The sequence below is a fragment of the Aethalodelphis obliquidens genome, unplaced genomic scaffold (genome assembly GCF_003676395.1).
Source record: "Aethalodelphis obliquidens isolate GAN/ISIS:26980383/991018 unplaced genomic scaffold, ASM367639v1 scaffold8, whole genome shotgun sequence".
NCBI classification, from domain to species: Eukaryota; Metazoa; Chordata; class Mammalia; order Artiodactyla; family Delphinidae; genus Aethalodelphis; species Aethalodelphis obliquidens.
The window spans coordinates 60224879-60250073 of NW_020837952.1; the positions used below are offsets into that span (position 1 = coordinate 60224879).

The 25195-nt window shown below is 55.6% G+C and overlaps 1 protein-coding gene across 2 annotated transcripts in view; it reads right to left on the bottom strand.

Moving 5' to 3' along the window:
• The window catches only part of PHF21B (PHD finger protein 21B), a 95001-nt gene that overhangs the window by 48489 nt on the left and 21317 nt on the right, over positions 1-25195 (bottom strand). The window lies entirely within an intron of this gene.

Here is a 25195-nt window from a genome sequence, read left to right on the forward strand (position 1 = left end):
GCTCGGGCACAGCCTGGCATCTGAGCTGAGACCCAGGGCAGCAGCTGAGAAACCGCGTGAGGGGCAGGACCGCCCGAGCTGCCAGGGACACACAAGTACGTCTTTGGAGACCAGCCGGGGAAGGAGGTGGGTGTGCAGGGACCTGGTTCACTTCTAGCAAAGCCCTCGTCTTGGCTGGACCTCAGTTTCCCCATTTGTATGATGGGCCCTGAGGTCCAACGTGAAGGGTCAATGCAGGAAGAAGGTGTGCAGGGCTCACCGTCCATCCTCTGTCCCCTACTGGCAATTTCACCTTCGGTAACAGGCTGAGCCCCCTTCAAGCCTCAGTTTTCCCATCTGTGATGTGGGAATGACACCACCACCCACTGGTAAGAATCAAGTGGGATGTGGAGGACGTTCTGTAGACTGTGAAGGGCTCTGAACCTAGGCAGCTTGACCTACCACTCGCATCATCGGGCTGCGTAAACTGACAACGAATGTGCTCTAAAACCACATCCCTTCGAGGGAAATTCAGGAGGACAAGCTTCGTTTCCACGTGCATCTCATTCCCACGTGCATCTCATTTCATGCCTTGGTGTCATCAGGGATGGCGTCCTGGGCCGGGGCAGGGGGGCGGGGGGCGTGCCTCCAGACCATATATTTGCCTCTAAAACCCATTTCAAGCTGTTCTTCCTCCCCCAGTCCCTTAAAGGCCCTCTGGATTCTGGGAATGATCATGACTTAATGACGGCCACCAGGAGGCCCTGACAAGGGCCTGGCCATCAGGAACACGAATGCATTATTGCCTCAGTACAGGGACCCACAGACAGGCATGAGCAGAGCTGGAAGAGGTACTGAGTCACACAGGACGCCCAGCCACACCCGGCCCCTGCCTGCTCCAAGGCCAGCCTGCCAACCAGCGAGCTGACCCGACCCTGGGTTAGGCCGGCACACCCTGGTTCCGCATCGGTGATACGGGTGTGGGACGCCAGGCCTGGGGGTGGGGTGTCCCCTTGCGGAGAAGGTCCTCAGGGCAGGGGAGGAGGAAGTGGGCAGGGCTCCTCAGAGTGAGTGAGTGACTTGAGGAAAGACGCATGCTTCTCTTTTTTTCGTATCTATTTATTTATGTATTTGGTTGCACCAGGTCTTAGCTGCGACTCGCAAGCTCCTTAGTTGTGGCAGGCCTGCTCCTTAGTTGCAGCACATGGGCTCCTTAGTTGTGGCATGCAAACTCTTAGTTGCGGCATGCATGTGGGATCTAGTTCCCTGACCAGGGATTGAACCCAGGCCCCCTGCATTGGGAGCGCGGAGTCTTATCCACCGTGCCACCAGGAAGTGCCCAGGAACGACGTGTTCTGAAGCCAAAAATAAAGCCGTGGACGTGCAAAGAAGGACACGGGGAAGAGCACATCAGGCTCGGGGTCAGGCAGAGCAGGACCCTCGCTCACTCACTCGTTCTCGCCTTGTCCAACATCCACCTCTCTGAGCCTCAGTTTCCTCCCCTGTAAGCCGGAGCAAGATGCTTTCCTCATAGGATCACACGAGATTTCTGCATAAAGGTTAGACTGTGTGTCTAGAACCTGCTTACTAATGGCCCGCTCCTACCTCCTCCTGCCTTAATTTCCTGTCAACTGCCGGTGACGACGCTTGAATAACACAACGAGTAGAAAAGCCCTTAGTGCGCAGAAAGGGCTGCAGGAGGAGGACTCAAGCTCTCATTCACGAGTAAATTCTTCCATCTTTCTCCTGCATCTTGGGAGGCCCGTATGCTCCGTGCTTCTCCGGGACGAATAGGCAACGTGGTTTTCGCAGGAGCCGGTAGGAAGAGGGTGAGGGAGATGGGGGTCTGATCCGGCTCCCCCCTCCTCTGTGAAATGGGGCAATTTCATTCCGGCCAGATGATGTGAGGTCTGGTGCTTCCCATGCAGACACACACCTCCTCCACTCCCGAGAGGGAACCCAGAGCTCGTGAAGCTTCTGCTTTCTACAAACCCCCTGCTTTGTGAGTGAATGTGGCCTGGGTCCCGGGACAGCAGCGGGCAGCCTGGGCTTGTCTCCCATCCATGGCCCTGGCCCCAGATCTCTGCTCTGCTCAGGGCTCCTGCACCTGGGCTCAGGGCAAAGCACCTCTGAGAGGGCTGCAGTGGAGGCAGGGACAGTGGTGGGGGTCCTGGGATCCCCATCTTCTGCCACCCGACAAGGCTCCCCCAAATACTGATGGCAGGATGGGGGCAGGGCTAATTGGTCCCTGCTTACCTTGACCTTGGCAGACAGCTGTGGACAGGCACAAGGGGGGCAGCCTGGACACACCTGAATCTTGGGGCTCCACAGAAGGCTGATGGTTGTGCCTTCTGCCCGGATCACTCTTTCCTCACTCTGCCTACATCACCACTTTACTCACTGCACGACGGGGTGGGCTTGGAATCTTGGGGGCGCTGAAAACTCTCAGGGCCCCCCTTGGCCGGCCCTCAGGAAAGCTGAGCAGGGGGCGCTCAGCCTACTGACCTAGCTCCTCCCCATTCTGGAGACCCTGGGGTTTCTTCCGTAGCAGCCCAGGGAGGGCGGGGGGTGGGTGGGCTGGGTGCCAGGAGCCCACGTTCCAGGCCGGACCCCGGCCTGAGCACTGGAGCCAGAGGAGACAGTCCCTACTGTGACCTCCTCAGGACACCGAGGACCCCTGCCAGGGAAGGGACGCTGGTCCCGGGGAAGGGACGCTGGTCCCGGGGAAGGGACACTGGTCCCAGGGAAGGGACACTGGTCCCGCACCTCGGGACAGGAGGCGCTTGCTGGTCTCACTGTGGCTTCCCCGTTTGCTTGGTTTTAACTGGAAACTGTAACACGAGGGCGCTCCACCTTGGGGGCTCCCGAGGGCCCCCTCCAGTCGCCCCCAAGCCTTCCACAGACCCGACCAGTCACAGGCACCACTGGGCTTTGGTGGTGTGACCACTTTTCGGTTTCCCATGTTCCCTTTCGTTTTATGTCTCCTGCTCTGAGTTATTCATTGGTCTCTCTGCTCGCAGCATAATCCCGGCCCCGGAGAGGCTCTTCTAACGCAGCCAACGCCTCTGACTGCTTCTCTTCCAGGGCGCTGGGGAGGAGAGCGGAGCGGAGCGGGGGCTTCCTGCTACAATGGAGACTCCCCGGGGGAGCCCGCCCCGACCCTGCCCAAGACCCGCAGCTTCCAGGTGTGCGGGTTTGGCTTCCCGGGGTTAGGCTGCCTCCAAGCTGCGACTTTGTCTTGTTTGGCCCTGAAGGTGCCCCCTCCCCCCTCAGCTGGGGCTCCCCAGCTGCCTCCTCTCCCGGATGGACCCGCCCTTCTCCCGTCACTGCTCCCAGGCCTCAGGCCGGCCCTCCAGCTTCGGCCCACCTTCTTCAGGAGCTCCCTTGGCCCCTGGCAGGGCCTCTGCTTTTGCAGGGAGCGAGGGAAGCCGCACAGCCCATGAGGTGAAGGCAGTGCTGTCGAGGGCGCCTTCCCTGAAGGCACTGATCCGCCACAGCTTCTTCCTTTCTCTTCCCAAATCCCCTTGCAAGATACTCGTTCAGCACTTTCCTGCCCCTGAAAGAGTCCGCAGCCACCAGGACACATCGGCCCCTCCCTCCTCTGGGGCCGAGCACCTTCATCTCAGAGACACTGGGGGACTTTGCGCCTCTCCTGTGAGCAAGCGGCTCCTCTTCACCTCTGAGCCCCGCACACACAGGGATCTTGCCGCATTCTTTTCTCTGGTCCTGGGAAGACTTGGGTTATACGGTCTCAGCGAATGAAGCTGCCCCCTCCCCAGCAGAGCCTCCGTGGTGAGGGGCCCCTCGGACCAACCCAGCTAACCTGAACCACACGGGATGTGTCCCCGTGTCAGGTCCTGCCCCGACTTTACCAGCTTCCACCCCGTCACACCTGTTTCTCCGCAGGCATCTGTCTGGTCTCTCTGGGGCCATTCGGGTCTCCAGATTAACTGAGAAGCACAAAACCCATCACTTCACCAACGGCAACATCCCTTCCCGCACCAAGTCCATGGAGTCTACCCGTCAGGTTCAAACCCTCCCACAGCGCACCTGCAGAACACACGTGTGAGAGCGAGGAATCCTGACTCGGATTCTGCTCCTTCCGTCTTTAACAAGGGGGCCCTGGGTCCCCGGAAGGCCACCAGGCTTCTACGGTTCACAGGTCAAATCAGGCCCATTGCCTGTTTCTGTACAGCCCCCCAGCTCGGATTTGTCAAATAGTTCACGGCAGCAGTGGCAGCGGCGGGGGTGGGAATCAAATAAAGAATAATATTTCAGGGGCTTCCCTGGTGGCACAGTGGTTAAGAATCCGCCTGCCAATGCAGGGGACATGGGCGAGCCCTGGTCTGAGAAGATCCCACGTGCCGCGGAGCAACTAAGCCTGTGCGCCACAACTACTGAGCCTGCGCTCTAGAGCCCGAGAGCTGCAACTACTAAAGCCCACGCGCCTAGAGCCCGTGCTCCCAACAAGAGAAGCCACCGCAATGAGAAGCCCGTGCACCTCAACGAAGAGTAGCCCCCGCTCGCCACTAGAGAAAGCCTGCGCACAGCAACAAAGACCCAACGCAGCCAAAAATAAAATTAAAAAAAAAAGAATATTTTGTGTCATGTGGAAATTACATGAAATTCACACACTCGGTGTCCACGAATGAAGTCCTACTGGAACACAGCCGCACCTGTTCTCTCCGTACTGTCCACAGCTGCCTGACAGCTAGCTGCAGAGCTGAGTAGTTACGACAGAGGCCCTGCGGCCCATAGAGCTGAGAAGATGCACCGTCCGGCCCTTTTCAGGAAGTCTGCTGACCACCCCAGCTAAGCGAGATGAAGGGCATGTCCAGATCCAACCGTGTGTACGTGCGTGCAGACGATGCATTTCTTTCTGGGGCTGCTTGGGACTTCCGGGGACACTTGGAGGTCAAACAAGGCTCGAGCTCGTGGCTGGGCCTCGCCATCCACTCCTTTCAGGAGGAAGAGGCTTGACTGCACCAAGGGCCCCAGACAGGACAGCCAGAGGGACAGGCCACCCACAGTACAGCTACTACGAAACACAGCTTACTCAGAAGCCAGGCTGCCAGTGTCGGGAGGAACGTGAGGGGTGCTTTTCGAACGCAAACACCTACACAGCACTGATGAAGCTGGAAACAGAGAAGCCTCCACAGCAGAGGAGTGTGGCGGCCTCATGACAAGTTGAGGGCAGCCTGGACCACGACGGGATGGGGCTCCGGGCCTGGGCTAAGCAATCCCATGGGCTCAGGTTTGATTCCCAGCTCTGTCCTTCCGTACCTGTGAGGGTCTGGGGAGGGCACACGCCCCCCGGGCTTCATCTCCCCCACTGTCTACTCTGAAGGACTCCTGTAAGGAACAGAGAGAAGGGACGTGAAGCAGAAGGACAAATGCCAACGCAGGGCACGTGCTCAGGACATCGCAGCTGCTGCTCTTATTACCAGGCTGTCTCAGCTCAGCTCCCAGACAACATAGTGGGCTAAGTATTCTTATCCGTGTTAACATTTTTTGAAATAGACTCAGAGAGGTGATGTGACCTGCCCGAGGCCACGCAGCAAGATGTAGCTGATCTGGCTAGACCTGGGCCTTCTGACACCAGATCCACTCCATCCAAGGGTGTGCCCTGGGGAAGAGCCGTCCCACCCAACCGTACAGGTGGCGCTGGACAGGGCACCGCAGTCGGGCTTTGAAGAAGGGGCAGATCTTGACACATGGCACAGGGGCTGCCCTCCAGGAACAAGAGGAGGGATGTCCAAGGCAAGGTGTGAGCCAACAAGGACAGCAGTGACATGGGGTGGGGTGGGCAGGCAGGCAGCCCAGCAGTCATGGTCAAGCTAAGCCCAGAGCAACCGCAGAACGGACCACAGGCCAGCGATCCAGCTGGCTCAGGCCTGAGTGGGCAGAAGGTGGTGGCACGGTTCCTGGTCAGAAGCAATGGCTCTGGACTTAGCCTGGTGCAGAATCCCGTTCACTACTCCTTGGCTGTGTGACCTCGGGAAGATCAGGAACCTCTCTGGGCTTCAGTTTCCTCATCTGGGTAATCACGACCTGCGATCGCAGGGCGGTTGTGACCATTAACTGCCATGATACAGGAAATGATGGAGCAGATGCTAAGTCCCAACAGGCTGTTCCCGAAGGCCAGCGATCTGGGCTCCTCCGTGGGAAACACTTTAAAGTGAGGCGAGATCTCCCAGGAGGAGGACGAGGTTTTGCGAGCCGGCCTGGGCAGGGGCTGAGTAGGAATGACAGAGACGGGGGCTGTCCAGGTGGAGAGCAGGCCCAACCACCCGGGCACCAGATCGATGGGGTGGAGGCCTGACCAGGTGCCTGACAGTCAGGACCGTGTCACCGTCACAAGTACATCTTTTCCTCATTACTCAACTCTTAACGGGGATGACAGCAGAATTAAATAGTAAGTCACCTCCAGCCCCATTACAGCCCCAGCAAGATGGCTCCAAATTAAATCTAACAGTCAATGAAATTGTCAATATTTAATTTACTCATTGCGGGTGGCAAGGCAGCCCTCGTGATGCTATTGTTTAATGGCAGACATCCTGGGATTTATCACGCATCACGGGACTCAGAATTGGTGGGCTCTCTCCACGAGGCAGCCGCTGGCCAGGCGAGCAGGGGCTGGAACCCTGGGGGACCCTCCCCTCACTGCTCGTGGAGCCCGCCCCCACGGCCACTGCGGGGCCCTCCCAGGGCAGTGGTTCCCATTTCTTTTTTTTTTTTTTTTGCGGTACATGGGCCTCTCACTGCTGTGGCCTCTCCCATTGGGGAGCACAGGCTCCGGACGCGTAGGCTCAGCAGCCATGGCTCACGGGCCCAGCCGCTCCACAACACGCTGGACCCTCCCGGACCGGGGCACGAACCCGTGTCCCCCGCATCGGCAGGCGGACTCCCAACCACTGTGCCACCAGGGAAGCCCTCTTGGAGGATTTTGATTGAAAGTTTGGGGAAGCTTCTCCTGCTTCCTGCATGGCCTCCTCATCCTCTTTTTTTTTTTTTAATAAATAAATTTACTTATTTATTATTATTTTGGGCTGCGCTGGGTCTTTGTTACTGCATGCGGGCTTTCTCTAGTTGTGGTGCACGGGCTTCTCATTGTCGTGGCTTCTCTTGTTGAGGAGCACAGGCTCTAGGCGCGCGGGCTTCAGTAGTTGTAGCACGTGGGCTCAGTAGTTGTGGCACGTGGGCTCAGTAGTTGTGGCTCGCGGGCTCTGGAGCGCAGGCTCAGTAGTTGTGGCGCACGGGCTTAGTTGCTCCGCGGCGTGTGGGATCTTCCTGGGCCAGGGCTCGAACCTGTGTCCCTTGCATTGGCAGGCGGATTCTTAACCACTGCACCACCAGGGAAGCTCCTCTCCTCATCCTCTTCAACCCTGTTTTCTGTCTGTCTTGGTCTCTTCCTTGTTAGAAGTACCCCTGAATGCGCGGTGACCACTGACTATATGTTCCCATTTCAGAACAAGGGACTGGAAAGCCTTCTGGGGGTCTGTCTGGGTCATCAAAGTTTTCTACAAAATGGGGGCCCTTTGCCCTGATCCATCTTCTCACATGCCCACTGGATGCTTCATGTTCCAACTACGGAACTTGTCACAATTCCTGGGCCCCTCGGTGCCTCAGTGCCTTTGCTCCTGCTGTGGTCCCTCTTCTAACTGTGCTCCAGATGAAGGATCCCACCCCAAGCCCTCTGGAAGTGTCCACTCACTCAGCAGGCATCTGTAACACCTGCTGCAGTGGCTCGGACCCCCAGAGGAAGCCGGGGGGTAGGGGTGGGGAGGTGGGCAGGTGTTAGAGACAGGCAGGAGAGGTCCCAGGGGCTCTGGAGGACAGCGTGGTGGGTGCAGCGGAAGGACCCAAGGGAAGGGAGAGCCAGAAGGTCTTTACGAAGAGCTGAGAATTGAAAAACGTGCGGATGGTAGACAGGTGAACAGGAGGGAAGACGCTCTAGGAGAGGACACAGCTTAGGTAAAGACCAGAGGCGGGAACAAGGCCAGTGTGTTTAGGGATACGCAGGGATGCGGTCCAACTGGAGCGAAGGCAAGGGCATGGGGCGAGCCAGGCACAAGTGAGCCCGGCCAGCTCCCCAAATTCACGGGAGCCCCGGGACCGGAGCAGGGTGGACGCGCCGCCCGTGTGCAGTGGGGAGCACGCCCTCCCAAGGTGCTCCGGCAACCTCACGCTTCTCTCCACGTGCCACCCTCACTGAAAGCCCACTTCCAAGGGCGCTTACTCACCATCGTGCAGCCAATGTCCAGCACGAGGCCTGGCACAGGGTAAATGCTAAATAAACATCCACCTGGAAGAAACCACCATCCCGAGACATCCTCGGAGGCTCCACGAGCCAAGGGACCTCCTTCCCGAACGTATTTCTGCTGATTATGTCCAGTTGTCCTAGGTCTGCAGAGACGATCCCCCGCCCACCTCCATCCTCGGCTACCTAAGTTCAACGTCAAACGCTGGCTTTGAGAGATAACCGTCGAGACTTCCTTTCTTTTTCTGCCTTAAAGATTAAGGAAATCTGTTCGGCGCGATGCGGTTTGGCACCGTGCAGATACGGCGGGCCCTCCCGTCCCTCGAGGCCCAAGGCCATCCCCTGTCTGCAACACGCCCCCACCAAGCCCCCGTCTCTCCTCTGCCAGTTAGAAGTCACTTGTGGCTGGCCACGCTTCCGGGCTGCAGTAGGGGATGTGTCCTGCACCCCCGGGGCTGCTGGCTCTTTCGAAGGCCCGGTCCCCCCAAAAGCTGTGTGATGGTTAATATATGTCAGCTTGACTGGGCTGTGGGGCTGCAGACAGGGGGTCACGCCTGATTCCGGGGGTGTCTGTGAGGGCATTTCTGGTTGGGATTCACACCTGACTCCATGGACTGAGGACAGCAGACCGCCCTCCCCGATGTGAGTGGGCCTCACCCAATTCACTGAGGGTCTGAAGAGAACAGAAGGCTGGGAAACGGGGAGCCCCTCCTGCCGACTGTTTGAGCTGGGACATCGGCCTGATCCTGCCTTTGGACTTGAACTGATGTGGGCCCTTCTGGGATCTCGAGCCCGTCAGCTTCTGGGGTGGAACTCACACCAGCAGCTCTCCTGGGACTCCAGCTGGCCGGCTGTAGATCTGGGAATTCTCTGCCTCTAGGACTGCCTGAGACAATTCCTCCTCATAAGTCACATACCCTTGAACAACACAGGTCTGAACCGCGTGGTCCGCTAATATGCAGATGTTTTCAATAAATACAGACCGTAGTAACTACACGACCCGAGGCTGCCAGAGTCCGTGGATGGGGAACCAAAGAAACAGAGGGCCGGCTGGAATGTTACAAGTGAATTTTTGACCGCTCAGGGGGTCGGCGCCCCTAACCCTGCGTTGTGTTCAAGGGTCAGCTGTACGTCTATATCTATACTTTATCTATCCCCATTCTACTGGTCCCGTTTCCCTGGAGAAGCTAACACAAGCTGAGTCGCTTGTACCCCCGTGTCTCGTTCACAGGGGACACCATGTTGGGTGGATACAAGGAGAGCTGCTCTCATTCCTCATAGAACAGGGGTTGGGGTGCAGGGCAGGGGACAGAGGAAGGCAGACCCTATTCACGACGTGGCCAGAGGACCGAGGTCTCCCAGGAGTGCCTTGCTGGCCTGATACAGATCGACACACTGCAGGGCTGTTCTTCCAAGCGCCAAGGTGACCACGGGGATAAAACCAGCAACGATTCCTGCGAGTTGTGCAGCGTCTCGTGGTGGACAGAGGACCGGCTCCTCCATGTGCATTTGGTTCTCTCGGCAACCCAGGGAGCAGGCTGCACTAAGTCCATTCTGCAGATGAGGAAACTGAGTTCTCTGGGTGGCAAGCGCTCACCCCAGGCCTCACCTTGTAGGTCTTGCCCCAAGCCAAGTGCTCTCTCCACAGGGACCCTCTGCCAGCTGTGAAATGGGTTCCCGGCCCCCTCTTCATCTGGGGATGAGAAGGGAACGGTCCCATGAGCCTGGGCGGTGGCCCGGGGAGTGAGGCAACCGCTGATAAGTACAGGGTGAATGTCACACGGGAACGCTGGACATGCAGGGCACTCGGGATGAAGCGACTCTTGCTGTTCCAGTGCCTACGGGTTTGTTTTTACCCAGAAAAAAGCAACTGCTACGAAGGCCCCTCCAGGGAACCGGTCCGGTGGCCCCAAGATGGCTCAACTGCTGTTTCTCCGAGTCTTTGGGGCAATCATTGTCATCATTACCATCATCCCAAGCCCAAAGTGCTGCTCGAGGAAGGACGGTGCTTTCTAAACAGCCCGGCAGAGTTCAGACGCTAACCGCTAACCAAAGACTCCGCTTTAATTCCGAGACCCCGAGGCCTTTCCCTGACCGTCTGCACCACGGGAGCCAGGAAACTCTTGTAAGCGCAAACACCCGCAAAGTCAGGGCCCAGCCCGAGCCCTCTGCTCAGGGCTTCTCTCTCCACGTGGAGGGACATGCCAAGGACCAGCCCCAAAGATCGATTCTGTGAACATGTGTGTGACCCGCCTTCAGCTCAACTCACTGAATCCCTCGTGATGGAGAAAAGCCTGGCAGACAGAGGGCACTCAGAGTTCTCCGGAAGGGCACCGGCTCCAGAGAAAGATGGCCTGCGTTCCCACCCAAGCCCCGTCGTGTCCAGCTGAGTGTCGGGAAGGGCCCTGGAGGTCTCAGCTTCCCTTCAGCACCACGAGGCCAAGGAGAAGGCGTCTGGCTGGGCTGCCGCCAGATGACATGATTCCTGACGCAGGTCCCAGGCCCCTGTCCTCCCCGCATGGTGTTTACCATCATCTCCCTCAAAACACAGAACCTCCCGAGACACACTCTGCAGTCGAGTCCCTCTGCTGACGGAGCGCTCCAGCCCTGAGAGAGGGCGGGGACGGCGTGTGGCCCACCCCTGGCCCTGACCCCTCCCTCTGGGCGTCCCTTCCACACCCCGCCTCCAGCAGTAGGACAGCAGCCCCCCTACCCCACAGGAGAGAGCCCCAGTCACTGTGCCCCGCATTCCAAGGAACCAATTATGCTAATTTCAGCTACAGTGAGTAGTAAGTACGTCTTAAAGGGAGATACCTCCCAGGGCGAGCTTCCTGGGGGAAAGTTCTTGCCTGCAGCAAAGGTTCTAATGTGGCTTCAGACAAGAAACGGGTCTCCTCGACTTATTTATTTATGTGGCGGTGGGAGGATCAAAGCTCTTCCATCCCCGGTTTAGGCCCAAGTCACCCGTAGCCCAAAGGGAGAGACGTGCCGCTGGGCGTCCCGGAGACTCACTGAACGCTGAGCCTGGAGCTGCCTCTCTGCACGGTTCTCAGAGCGGAGCCTGTGGCTCAAACCTATTCTCGCTGCTTTCTGCTGTGTGAGCCCGGGCAAGCGCCTTACCCTCGCTGATCTCAGCTCCCTGTCCGTACGGCGGAGATGAGGCAGCTGGGAAACGATGCGTCGCAGGGCTCGTTACCACCCTTCCTCTCCTCTGTGGCTGGTGGGTCTCCCCGCCAGGCTGCCTCGCCTGGTGCGGACGCCCCAGCTGCTCTGAGTCTCAGCCTTGGAAGCCGTGGATCGGCCTGAACCACCAGCCTGGAGGTGGGCTTTGTGGGACTTCCCCTCCCCCAGCCTCCGGCCCCTCCCCACCCACCAGATGCTGGTCCTTCGGGAGCTGTGCTTGCACTGCCGCCCTGGACAGCACATCCCCTACCACGCTGCCCGTTCCCACCCCTCCTGCACAGGTCGCACGTGCAGGTGACCCCCACCCCTGCCTGCGCAGAGGAGTGACCTCTGCAGCGCTGGCACCCTCAGCAGCAGCAATTCCCAGGCTGGACTCACCCGCCCTCCCTATAGCTATGGGCTCGGCGGGCAAAGGTGGAGCTGGGCACCTGTGTGGTCAAGGCTCCCCCGGCTGCTCTGGGGAACGACGCCTTGGCGTCCGGGTCCGGCCTCCACTTCAAGTGTTCCCCTCCTTGCCCCCAGGGCTGGACGGGACGGAAGAAGGTGCTAACACACCCTGGGGGTCTTCCACTCATGGCATTTCCTCATTCAACACCCCTCACTCCGTGCCCACAAAGCCTGTTACAAGTCCCTGGGACGTGGCCCTTCTCCACACACTGCAGCTGGTTTCAGGATTTCAGCTTCTTGCAGGGGCCAATGAGGACTGGCCGGACTGGCCCGAGGCACCCAGCACGTAAGCCCGAGGCACCCAGCATGCAAGGCAGACCCACCCTCCAGAGTTGGGAAGGTGGAAAGAAGGGGCTTTACATTTCCACCACTGACCGCAGGTACCTGCAGACGCCCGAGGGACCCAACGCAGCCCTGATTACCTCCAGGACAGGACGGGCAGCCGAGAAGGGGCCTGGTCTTCGGGCAGTCTGGTTTCCCCACGCTGTCCCGCCCGCCTGCCCGCTGGAGAACAGACACACCCATGCCCCCGCCACGTGCCCAGTAGACACTCTGTCCCCTGGGTCCCAGTGTGCCGTGACTTGAGGCTGTGCTGACCCTTCACACACAGGGGTCGGGTCTGTCTCCCCGCTGGACCGAGGGCGCCCTAAGAGGTGCTACATCCTACAAGCCTCGCAGCCCCCCTGGGCACTGGACAGGCGCCCCACAGCTGCAGACAGACAGAAAGTAAGCCGGCTCGGATCCTCGAGGCTAAGCACTCCCAGGTTAGGGCGGGGGCGGGGGGTGAAAAAGAGGCTCCCGCGGGCTCACGACGGCACTGCCCACACTGCGGCAGCCGATGCTTCAGAGTGAGCACTGACGCCACTTCATTCACACTCGTGAGCTCCCTGACGGACCACAGCTGAGTCTTGGGGGAGCCCTCAGAGCAGAAAACATCCATGAGAGATAAAGGCTGGGCTCTGCAATTCAAATGCCTTTGCGTTCTTCACCAACTTCTTCCGAGATGACTATGACCTCAGGTTGGTGTTTCCAGAGCTAATCGCTTTGATGTTGTTAATGAAAATATGAAAGGTGATTAAGAAGAACTCCTTTTCTTTGTTTTCCTCTTTCTTGTTTTATTTCTTTTTTTTTACTTTGGGAAAATGTATAATGAATTGTGGATTTAGGCATTTTGACCTATTACGCTTTTCATCATTTTGTTAAGGGAGGGGGAACCCTGAAAAGCCAAACAAGTCTGGAACCTAGTCCTGGCTGAGCTGACTTTCCGAGTGGGTGGAGGAAACGGGTGGGGCTCTTACAGCCCACAGGGTTGAGCCCAAACTCCTCTCTCTACAGGGCACAGCTCAGGGGTGCTCTGGGCAGAGCCAGGTGCAGAGCTGGGATGTGCAAGCCGGCAAGCCCTCACTCAGTCAGTCAACAGACACTGAAGGAGCACTTCCTCTGAGCCTGGCCCTGGTGGAACTGTCCCCCGGGACTAATCTGATCCCAGTCCTTTCCCTCTCCAAAGCAGTGCACCAGCTCCACCAGAGCTGTGTGGGTGTTTGCCCCGACAGACAGGGAGCTCCTTACTCAGCAGGGATGGTGTCTTTGCTGCCAGACAACTGGGGCCCTAGTACAGCCTGGTACCTGGCAGGTCAAAGGAGGGGAGGCAGGGGATGGAGGCAGGAGGCTGCCTGGACACACAGACAGACAGGTGGCTACAAAGAATCACAGCTTACCAGGAGCAGAAGCTGGGCAACTGGTACCGGCAGGAACACTGATAAGGTAACTTCAGCAAGTTGCTAGAAGCTGAGTGGAGAAGAGTTTGAGAGCTAAAATCTCCTAGGGGCCAGTCTAAGGGTGGGGTCCGCATTTTTGGGTTTTACCTCCAGGAATCCCATCAGGTTCTCACAGTGAACCTGAAGAAAAGTCCTCTCACGTTTGGCAAGGGGAGGGGGAAAATAACTATTCCAAAATATAACGAACACATGTTGAGCACCTACCGTGTTCCCAGCTTTGGCAAGGCACCATGAGAGGTGGATGGGGCACCATGGGAAAAGAATGTGGCCCCTGTTCCCAGAGCGGTCAAACCAGCAGGGGAAGACCTAGCCCAGCACCGTGCAGTCAGGGAAGACTTCTCAGAGGAGGTGCCAAATCAATTTTTAAAGGATTAGCAGGGGGACTTCCCTGGTGTCTCAGTGGTTAAGAATCCGCCTGCCAATGCAGGAGACGTGGGATCGAGCCCTGGTCGGGGAAGATCCCGCATGCCACGGAGCAACTAAGCCCGTGCGCCACAACTACTGACTCCACGCTCTAGAGCCCGTGCTCCGCAACAAGAGAAGCCACGGCAATGAGAAGCCCGCACACCGCAACGAAGACCCAACGCAGCCAAAAAATAAATTAAAAAAAAAAAAAAAGGATTAGCAGGTATGTCAGAAAAGGCAGGAAAGAGACAACACAGGCAGGATGAGCAGAAACAGCACCGGGTGTATATGTTTTGGACACTTGATGAATCATCCAATCTATGGCTTGGCAGGGGCAGTTGTGTCCGTGGAGCCCTGGACTAAGTTGACCCCTCCCTGCCCAAAAAGCACCATCAGCGTTGGGCTGGGGTCACAGCAGTTATGACAACAGACAGGAGTGAAACATCAGTTCCACTCTTGGCCCTGAAGCGTTGGTGTGCGATGGTGTAAACACGCATATGTGTAAGGACACAGGGGTCTCACGAACACGCCCTGACGTGACCCACGCTTACCTTCTCACAGACACAACCTGCACACCCAAATGTGCTGGTGCCACACAGCACCGGCTCCCTTGGACTTAGGTTGTTTTATCGCTAGACAAACACTGCCCACAGCTGGTCACTTCCAGCCCTTATCACCACCTCACCAGCTCTGACTACAGCGTATGACACGTCAGGCCAGAAATCAAGGAGAAAGAAGGAGAGGTCTTCAAACAGCAGGAATCCTTGCACCCATGCTGGGCTCAGAGTTCAAAACAGAGCTGCCCAGTGTGAATGTGATTTAGACTTCATAAGGCCAGGGTGGGATATGGAGATGAAGACGCCAACCGACTTGTTTCAACTGATGGAATGTTTTCCTTGCTATTGAGAGTCTAGATCATATAATACTCCCAGTACCCAATCACTGACAAATAAATAAGAAAGAAATGTGCATTAACAGATGAGTGTTGTTGTGACTAGAAGCAGATGCCCCAAAATTTAAAGCTGAGAGAATCCCCTCCTGGACGGACGACTCCCCACCCTCGCCTCTGTCCTCATGCCTCCTCCACCTGCTCCCCAGCCACACGCATGGTCGAGGGCCTTGCTTCTCACTTCACTGAGAAAAGAGCAGAGAACTTTCCAGAAGCTGCTGCCACCACCGCCGCCATGTGCATCAAGCCACCCTCTCCAGAGACTGATGGTCAAGGGTCCAAGCTCCTGGCCGAGACACCTCTGCCCCCTGCACCTGCCCCATGCCTGGGACAAGCCCGAGGCGATGTTGGCACCCTCCTGGCCTCGTCTGCCTCTGGCCACCCTGAGGCTGGTCCTGAGCAGGAAGTGCAGGTGGTAGACGGGCAGGTACCTTGCAGAGCGACAGCAGGGATCCCCTCCGCCCTGCCCCCTGTGCCAGCAGCCTAGGAAGTGTGTGAAGAGCCTGGTGACACTAGTCACCACTCATGGTGTCCTCCACATGTCACATGACTCCCAGAGGCAGGACGAATCTGGCTTCTCCCACCCTGATGTGCTCACCCTAGCCCCCATAACCATCCTGTCACCTAATTAGACACTTCACAGAGACACGTGCTGAACCCACCTGTGTTGGGGAAAGGAGCCTCTTCCCCTCCCACAGCACAAAGGGTTTTCTAACCAGGACACCCACTCCCAGAGCACACGCTGGGGACCCGGCTTATCTCCCCTCCAAGGAAGGCAGCAGGAGGGAACTGAGGCTCCAGGGCCCTAAGAAATATGCCCAAGCCCACACAGCTAACAAGCGCAAGAGGCAGGATGCCAACCCAGGGCTCCAGGCATCCTCATTGGCAAAGCTGCCCCACTCGGCAAGGTGCGCCTGCGCCAAAGCAGGGAAGCGGGGTCGCGGGCGCTGTCCGTGGTGCTGAACCAGCGCGGGCACAGCCCTCCTCCCGCTGGAGTCGCCAAGGCTCCTTCTCACCTTGCCCAGGAGGGGGCGCTAATCAGTTCTGCTTCATTTCCAGATACATCTTGGTTAAAAACAAAACTTTTAAAATGTGGCCTTTACGCTACTTTAGGAAAAAAAGCAAATTTATGACTTATGTTTCACCATATACGCAGCTGGCTTCACACACTTTTGACCATTCTGCCTTATTTCCAAAAGTTACACAACTCTTTTCCTCTAGGAAGCTGGAGGTGCCCTGTCCCTGTAGGTTTTATGGCCAAGGACAGCCCTGACCCATCTGCCTGCCTAAAGCACATAATCTCACAGTGGGTTTGAGGCAGGATGCCCCGTTCCGCAGGTTCACTTTATTAAGGTTTTTATTAAGTACTGAAGAGATCCTAGAGATAATAAAGTGCATGATATTTAAAGAATAACAATACCATCTGTATACAAAGTACCAGCTTAAGAAAAGAAAATGAGGGACTTCCCAGGTGGTCCAGTGGTTAAGAATCTGCCTGCCAATGCAGGGGGCATGGGTTCGATCTCTGGTCTGGGAAGATCCCACATGCTGTGCAGCAACTAAGCCCGTGCACCACAACTACTGAGCCTGCGCCCTAGAGCCCGTGAGCCACAACTACTGAGCCCACGCTCCACAACAAGAGAAGCCACTGCAATGAGAAGCCTGCACACCGCAATGAAGAGTAGCCACCGCTCGCCGCAACTAGAGAAAGCCTGCGCACAGCAACGAAGACCCAATGCAGCCAAAAATACACAAATTAATTTTAAAAAAAAGAAAAGAAAATGAACACTAGCTTTGAAACACCCCTGCCTGCCCTCCCTACTCCCTCCCACATATGAGTAACTATTATTTCGTATTTATCATTCCCTGACTTTTCTTTATAGTTTACCAAATATGTTTATAAATATAATATACATTTATATATATACATTTTATATATCATATATATTTATAAATATGTTTATGAATATATATAAATATATAAACATATATACATTTACACGGTTTGAACTTTCTATAAATGAACTCATACCAAAGCATTTTTCTGCAACTTCCTTTTTGGACTCAAGTACACTTTCCTAAGTTCACTGTGTCACTGCACGTAACCCGGCTCATCCCTTTCTGCTGCTACACGAGCCAGGCATGTAGCTGTGTATCAATTTACCGTCAGGGGGCATCCAAGTTCTCACCGCTTTTATTTGTTGGGAATGTGCAGGTCTCCTGGTACACCGTGCAAGAAGTTCTCTAAGGTACATACCTAGAAGTAGGATTTCTGGTCACAGGGTGTGTGTATCTATCTTCAACTTTACTAGACGACTCCAAATTGTTTTCAAAATTAGCCAGTTTCTGGCCCACAAGCACTGCATAGAGTTCAGGTGGTCCACACGCCCACCAGCCCTGGACACTGTCAGCACTTTCCACCGAGGTTAACGTGATGAGGAGGAAATGGAATCTCACCGTGGTTTTCACCGGCGTTTCCTGAACTCCGGTAGGGCCGAGGGGCTTTTCACATGTTGATCAGCTATGCTTTTCCTCTTCTAGGAAGGCCTGTCCAATCCCCCAGGTCCGGTAGGAAAGCTCTGGACCACGGTTTCATTCCAAGAGACCAAACACGTGTCCTTTGCGGGACTGTACAGGCTAGGGTTCTGTGTGGGCTCTGCACAGAGTCCCCTAGCGAGGAAGGCCACCCACCCACCCTAGGGACCTCGCTTTACAGGAGAACTCATGTTCCCAGTTCACAGCTGAACATTCCTTTCGCTGCCCCCCCATAATAATCCCTTAAACTGAAACTGAACTTTGAGTTCACAAAGCATTTCCTCAAGCTGTACCCCTTCCAGCTCCCCTGACACTCCCACCACATGGCCTCGGGCAGCTCTGGACAAACAGCGCCCCTGCCCGGCTCCCGTGGGCAGACCACATCTGTCTTTCTCTGCTGCACTCGGTCCGGACCCTCCTGATGGCTTGGGGGCTGCGGGGATGGGGGGAGATGCTGTCCGGGGGCCGCCCCTCTGAGCAGCCCTGGCAGATGCAGCTGCTGAGGCCAAGTCCACCCGTGATGCCAGGGAAAAGGGTGGCCACACTCCAGAGGCTGCTCTGGTCCCTAATGTGCCCAGGCAGCCTGGGGCCATCGGGGCAGCCTCCTCCCAGCCATAAAGATGGCCCACACTGCTCCCTTCCTGCAGTCCCTGGAGGGCAGCCAGGAGCAGAAAGGAAACACGGTCTTACCTCTGGCGGCTTTTCTCTCCACCTCTCCCCCAAAGGATGCACCGCACCTCTGCGCCTGGGTCTTCCCTGCACCCCAGGCCTCACGGACACGCCTCTCCCCTCCTCTCCTTTCCAGCTCTTTCCCACCTCAGAGGCAGACTCGGCATCCATGATCATCTCCCCTTACGAGCGCTGAGTTTTCAGAAACTTTATCTCACTAAAGCCCCTGAGATGCGCCCAGTTTAGTGTTTGGACTTCCAAAATATCTCTTGGCACTTTTTTTTTTTTTAAATTGAGGTGAAACTGACATAAAAATAACCATTTTAGGGCTTCCCTGGTGGCGCAGTGGTTGAGAGTCCGCCTGCCGATGCGGGGCACGTTTCGTGCCCCGGTTCGGGAGGGTCCCACATGCCGCGGAGCCGCTGGGTCTGTGAGCCATGGCTGCTGAGCCTGTGCGTCCGGAGCCTGTGCTCCGCAATGGGAGAGGCCGCGACAGTGAGAGGCCCGCGTACCACAAAAAAGAAAAAAAAAAAATGTTCAAGTGAACAATTTAGAGGCATTCAGTACATTCGCAAAGCTGGGCAACCGCTACCTCCCATCTAGTTCCACAACATTTCAATCACTCAACGAGAAGCTCTCGGCTGCTTCTGCAGGACGGCTGCTTCTCTGGCGTCCCCATCGCAAGTCTGGAAACTCCTGGAGGACAGGTAGAGTCTTGGGCATTTCCATCCCATCCTCCATCTTTGTCAAGGTGACTGACAACACAAGTTGAGGTCAACTAACTTGTAAACTGCGGTTACATAGCTCCTGGTGTCTCCTGAGTCTATGCCAGCACCTTAAAGCACTACTGGCGTGCACCACGCATCAGCAAAGGCACCCCAGAGGTCCTCGCTGCAGCCCTGGCCGGGCCCTGGTCTCGGGGAGAGAGGCCACAGGTAAACCTGAATGAACAGCGTTGGGAGGGGCTGTGTTATGACAAAGGACCTATAAAGAGATGTGAAAGGAACGAAACCATCCACGGCTGCTGTCATCAGTGGTGCCGACGCAGGGCAGGCTGGGAGGGGCTCAGACTCCCCCAAAGTCAAGCCCACTGCCCCCCAAACATCACAAAGTCACTTTACACAGCACCAGCAGGTCTGGCATACGTCTGTGTGATGTGACTAATTAGCTGTTACTCAGACTTGCTGACAACTGGGCTGGGGTCCTAGGCGCTCCGGGGAGCCGAGTCCCTTCACAAGGGTAGAAGTGCCCTCCCAGTCCAATCCGGGACCAGGAAGCAACATCTGTCACCCGGCACTGCCACCCAGAGTCATCAGCACCGCTAATTACCGCTAATTGTAATATCGTTTCTGTCTTGCTGCTAATACATTTAGACTTGCTAATCAAATCAAACCATTCCACCTTGCCGCGCTGCTTTCCAATAAACATTTCTGCAGAGCGAGAAATAAATAAGTAACTCCCGAGCTTTGTTCTCTCCTTTCTGTAGCCACTGTCTGCAGAGACATGGCGGGGGGGGGCATTTATTTGTCTCTGGGACCAAAGGCATAGAAGGAATCTGATGCGGAACCAGCGTTTACCGTCCAGAGCTTCCAAAGAGACAGAGGGAAAGACACACCTGGGGACTGGGAGGGAAGGGGGGAAGCAGACACAGAGGGAGGCAGGGAGGGAGGGAAGGAAGGGAGGCAAGAAACTGTCACAATGGAGCCTGCATGATCCGTTAAGCACCCTTCCTGTGTCACCTTCACCCTCTCGGGGATGCAGTCTCCTGCACCCCTGGCTGGACCGGTGGCTCCTTCTCAGGACCCCACAGACCTCTGAGCCCCCCACTGCCACTCACCAGTTGGGCTGCTCTGATCTGTCGCCAGACCTGGCTGTGAGCTCGTCGAGGGCAGGGGCCCCGTGCTGCTGGTCTGTTTCCCCAGCACCGAACAAACAGCCTCACGACTAGGCAGACGCCCCTCTACCTGCCTGCAGATTGAGGAGACTGAGGTGCTAAGTACCCGCCTAGCATTTGTGACCAGTAAAGAGCAGGACCTAAGAGACAGTCCTGGGCAGGTGCGGCCCCGCACCTGTGCTCCTTCAGGAGGGGGAAGGGGGAGGAAGGTGGCGCTGGCTCCTCCGTGGGCCTCAACAGTAGCCACACAGGGACCGATGAGGAAGTGAAGGCTCCAGGGTGCTCTGCCCAAGGACACACCGTGCGCGCGATTCTGAGAATTCCGGAACGGAAACTGACAAAGGGTTGACCGTGAATGCAACTTAATATAAAGGCACCCAGTTACTATAGCGATCCTGCAGAAGAAGTTCCTCACCCTACACATCCACCCAGTGCTGAGAGACGGGCAGGTGATCACAGAGCTTCCCAGCCACGGCCCTCAGCCGGCTCCCTTTGCCTCGGAAAACGCCAACTCCGACCACCCTGCCAGCCTCGAGAGCACAGGAGTGGGGCTGGTGGGAACAGGTCCTCACGGATGGGTCTGCAGGCCCGGCCTGGACCACGTCATTCCCCCACCCCCAGGCCAGTGCTTGTGTCCAGACGACAGGAACTGTCTGGCATCCCTGTCCTCTCTGCCTCCTGTCAGCTTCTGTTTATCTGGCAGCAGAAGTGAGGGAGGGAGGGAATGAATGAAACCACAGAGACTTTGCAAGGCTGGTTTGCTGCAGGGAGAGTGGGGAGGGAGACGGGTGAGACCAAGCCCGGACCACTGACTCTGACCAGGCACATCCTTGCCATCGCGGGCCAGCGATGCTGGGAGGCTGCTATTCCTAAACCCATTTCACAGATGAGGAGCCTGAGGCTCAGAAGGTCATCCAACCACCAGAAGAGGAGGCAGGGCTGCCAGCAGCGACTGGGCAACCCCAAACTCATGTTCTTCCCACTCCTGCATGGTGTCCTCCAGCAAACGCCCCCGCCCGGCCTCTCGCAGGCACGGCTTCTACGCAAGCAATGTCCACACGGCTCAGATACAGAACTGAAAACATAAGCAGCACAGCCTGCATCAAATGAGGCCGTCGATTTTCATTAATTTCAGACTCTGTGCGTTTCTGGCAATTATCTGTAACAAGGTTTACAGAGGACATTTAAAACTAATTGTGATTTTTATCTGGAAATCAATGCTTATTTTTTAAGTAGCTCATCAGGGGTGAGTACGTATTACGGGAGCAGCGTGCTCTGTGTCAGGAAGGAGGCACGGGGGGCGAGGCCAGCAAGAGAAGACGCCTCAACCGCGACGGCGAGATCAAAGCCCGCGGAGTTAGGGGATGAAGCTCCAGTGGACGAAACAAAATCTGATTTGGATGGAGCAAAGGCAAAGCGGGGGGAAACCTTTCCAATAACCTAAAAGGGGAAAAGAGAGCCGGGCTGCTTTCACTCCTCAGCCTTGGCTGGTGACTCTTGGCGACGACCGGCCGCCCAGGCCACTCGGCCCGGGGAGCTCACCAACCCGAGCAGAGGCTGCAGCGGTGGCAGCACCGTGAGCGGCAAGGCCCCCGCGAGGAGGGCAGAGCCGAGGCTGTGAGGAGGGGCGGCCCGCGGGTACCAGCGGCCAGCCTGGAAGAGCCAGGACAGGGGACACGGGACCCAGGCCAAAAGGCAGGTGATGACGACTCGAGATTACCTTTTGCACTGTCTGTGTTTGTTTCTTAAAGTTTTAAAAGGAGTATGTTTTAAAATTCAACCTAGAGGGACCAATGCAAGTGAACGGAAATGTCTAAATACATCAGATATAAGGGACAACAGCCTGACATCAGACCGTTCACAAACCGTTGGCCCTCCTTCCACCTCTCCCTCTTTACGCAAAGATGTCACATGATTAGAATCGAGCACAGTCCTCTGAGTTTGAATAATAAAACCACTAATATTTGCAGAAGCCTTACAGCTAGTAAAGATATTGCTACTTCCACTTTGCAGGCAGGGCAAATGCGGTTCAGGAAGTTTCCACGCCTTACCCAAGTGTGTGAGACGAGTAATCTGAGGACTCAGCTGGCCTCTCCTTCCAGGCTCTAATCTCCTCAATCTTTCCCTGAGGTTATAGCAAGGGATGACATCACCACCATCATCACCACCATCACATCATCACCACCATCACCATCACCACCATCATCAACACCATCACCATCAACACCGCCATCACCATCATCACCACCACCACTACCATCACCACCATCATCACCATCACCACCATCACCATCATCACCACCATCACATCATCATCACCATCATCACCACCATCACATCATCACCACCATCACATCAACACCGCCACCACCACAATAATCACCATGATCAGCACAGAAGAGGAAAAGACCCAATAAGGGCTGAAGAAGCATGCTGTCCGTACCTTTCCGTTTGGGCAGGTGGCCAGGGGAAGGGTTATCCTCACCCTGAGCCCTGGTTCTCACACTTCAGGGCTCCAGAATCTTGAGGGGAGCCTGTCACACACACTCTTGGGCCCAGTGGTGAAGCTCCTGGTTCCACAAGTGTGGGGTGACACCAGGCATCTGCTGGCAAATCCTGGGAGATTCAGATGCAGGCAGCCAAGGGGCAGGCTCTGAGGGACCCTAAGCGAAGATTCAAGCAGGGCCCGAGTCTTTGCCAAGCCTGAAACCACTAGTCAAGAGTAAAGGGTCACCTGAGAGTTAAAAAATGTTAAGCAGCAATTACATCAGTGAAAATACTTGTCAAGTATACTCATCTGTATTAAATCTTGCTCCACAATTTATCAAGTACATTTTTAAGGTGGTAGGATTACTTATCTTGTTGTTGTTTTTCACTTAAAGTTTTAATTTTCAAGAAAAATCATACACCATTTTCCACGCCTGTGATTTCCTTCTAGGACCTCAGCGGTGCCCACTGGCGGCCAACAGAGCTGCAGGCTCAGACAGAAGAGGAACAGACAGCTTCCAAGGAGCTGACCTGGGATGTTCAGACCTACTGAGTGACATCAAATATCACAAAAATAACTGCAAAGAAAGATGCGTTTGCATTGAAACACGCAGTCTGAGCCTCACAGTCTTTAAAAGTAATGTTGGCAGCATTTTGTGTTTTATGTCATCTTGTGTTTAACTCTGTAGGGGGTTCCCGGGTGGGACACAAGGGACTTTGTCGCCTGGGTGTCCACATCAGTGACTTTAGAACTCTTAAAGCTTTTTCCTCCTTCTTTACGCAAACATCTTGTCTTTAGGACATAATATAACAGCAACAACGTTTCCATCACGTTTACAGTTTCTAAGGCACATCCACTATCCATTAATTCAAACGTAACTGCTGTGAGCCTGTGTGTCAGACACAGACATTTTACTGAGGAGTCTGATCGCCACAAAGTAATAAAGCCAAGACTGAGCAGCGCTGGTACCCGATACGTGTCTCTGTTCTCTCCAGTGTATAGTGGAGAGGACATTTCCTCATAGGGATGTGTTGTGACGGTAAGTAAGTTAAACTGGAAACGCTCAGACCTACCACAGGAAGTGGCCAGTACATGGTAGTTCCACCAGCATCACTAATGTTATCATCACCATCACCATCACCATCATCATCATCACCATCACCTTTATCATCACTAGCATCATTACATCACCATCCTCACCATCCCCTTTATTACCATCATCTCACCATCCTTACCACCAATATCACCATCCTCACCTTTATCACCACCATAACCACCAGCATCACCATCCCTGCCACCCCCTTTGGCCCCACCATCAACACCGCCACCACCATCACCAACAACACCGCCACAACCACCATCACCACCGTGACCATCATTACCACCAGTAGGACCCAGTCCACATGAATCCAGAGGTGCCTTCCTTGAGGGTAAGGAGCTAATCTGGGCTTTGGGGGGTGGGCAGGATCTTGTTCAAGAGAAAAGGGCAGTCCAGGCAGGAGCGCTGCCCTAGGTTAAGACCCGTGACCCACAGGCATTTATTATGTCTGGGAAATGGTTAACAATTCCGTGTTGGGAGATGAGGGTGAAGAAGTTATGTGAAACCAGAAAATGAAAGGCCCTGTCTATTGACTGCAGAGAACTTCTGAACCTTCCTCCTCAAGTTACTGACTTACAGACTGTGTTCCCCGCTGCCCCAGGTGTCTCCACCTGCCAGTGGTCCTGGAGTTGGACCTGAGGCTGTATGGTGGGGCTCTAGGCCCGGCCCCAGCTTCAACACAGCAGCTCCTCTGTCTGACTCAGCTCACCTGGGCAAGAGGTTAAGGAAGATGTGAAGCTCTTGCTGTGGGCAGTGGGGTGTGGGACATACTTTTTAAGCACAGAGAAGTCACCTAAGGACTATACTTTAAAAAGACAACCTTAGTGGTGGTATGGAAGACAGACCCCAAAGGCAAAGAGAGCAGTCAGGAGGCTGCTGAGAGGTGAACTGGAGTAGCAGAGGCAGGAAAAAGTGAGAGAAATATTTAGGAGGTGAAATTGGCAAGACGGTGGTAGGGATGAGAGCCGAGGCCAGTGGGACTCCAGAGAGATGGGTGTCTCCGAAACTCAGCAGCAGAGGATAACGGCCTGGCTGGAGACACAGGGTGAGAACTCGTTTCTCCGGAGCCCTCACTGTGCACCAGGCTCTTTGCTAAGCTCCTACCATCCATCACCCTGCCCCATCCTTCGAGTTCTACGGGCAATTGCTCGTATTATCTCCACTTCTCAGGTGAGTAAAAGGAAGCTGAAGGATAGTCAATAACCTGCTCAAGGTCACAAGACGAACAAGAAGCAGAGATGGGGCCTGAGAGTTGAAACCACACGGAATTGTTCAGGGTCAAGGTTTAGAGCAAGAAGTCTCCCCGTCTTCTGACCTCCTGGAGCACAGCTGGCTGCCATCTCTGGTCATCACATCCTGATCCCAGGCTGCTGCCTAACTGCCCTCCATGGTAATGAGTGGCTCCCTGACAGCAGACATTGAGGCTTACGGTTCTTAATTCTATGGAGCACCCAACACACACCACACACACACACACACACACACACACACACACACACACACACACAC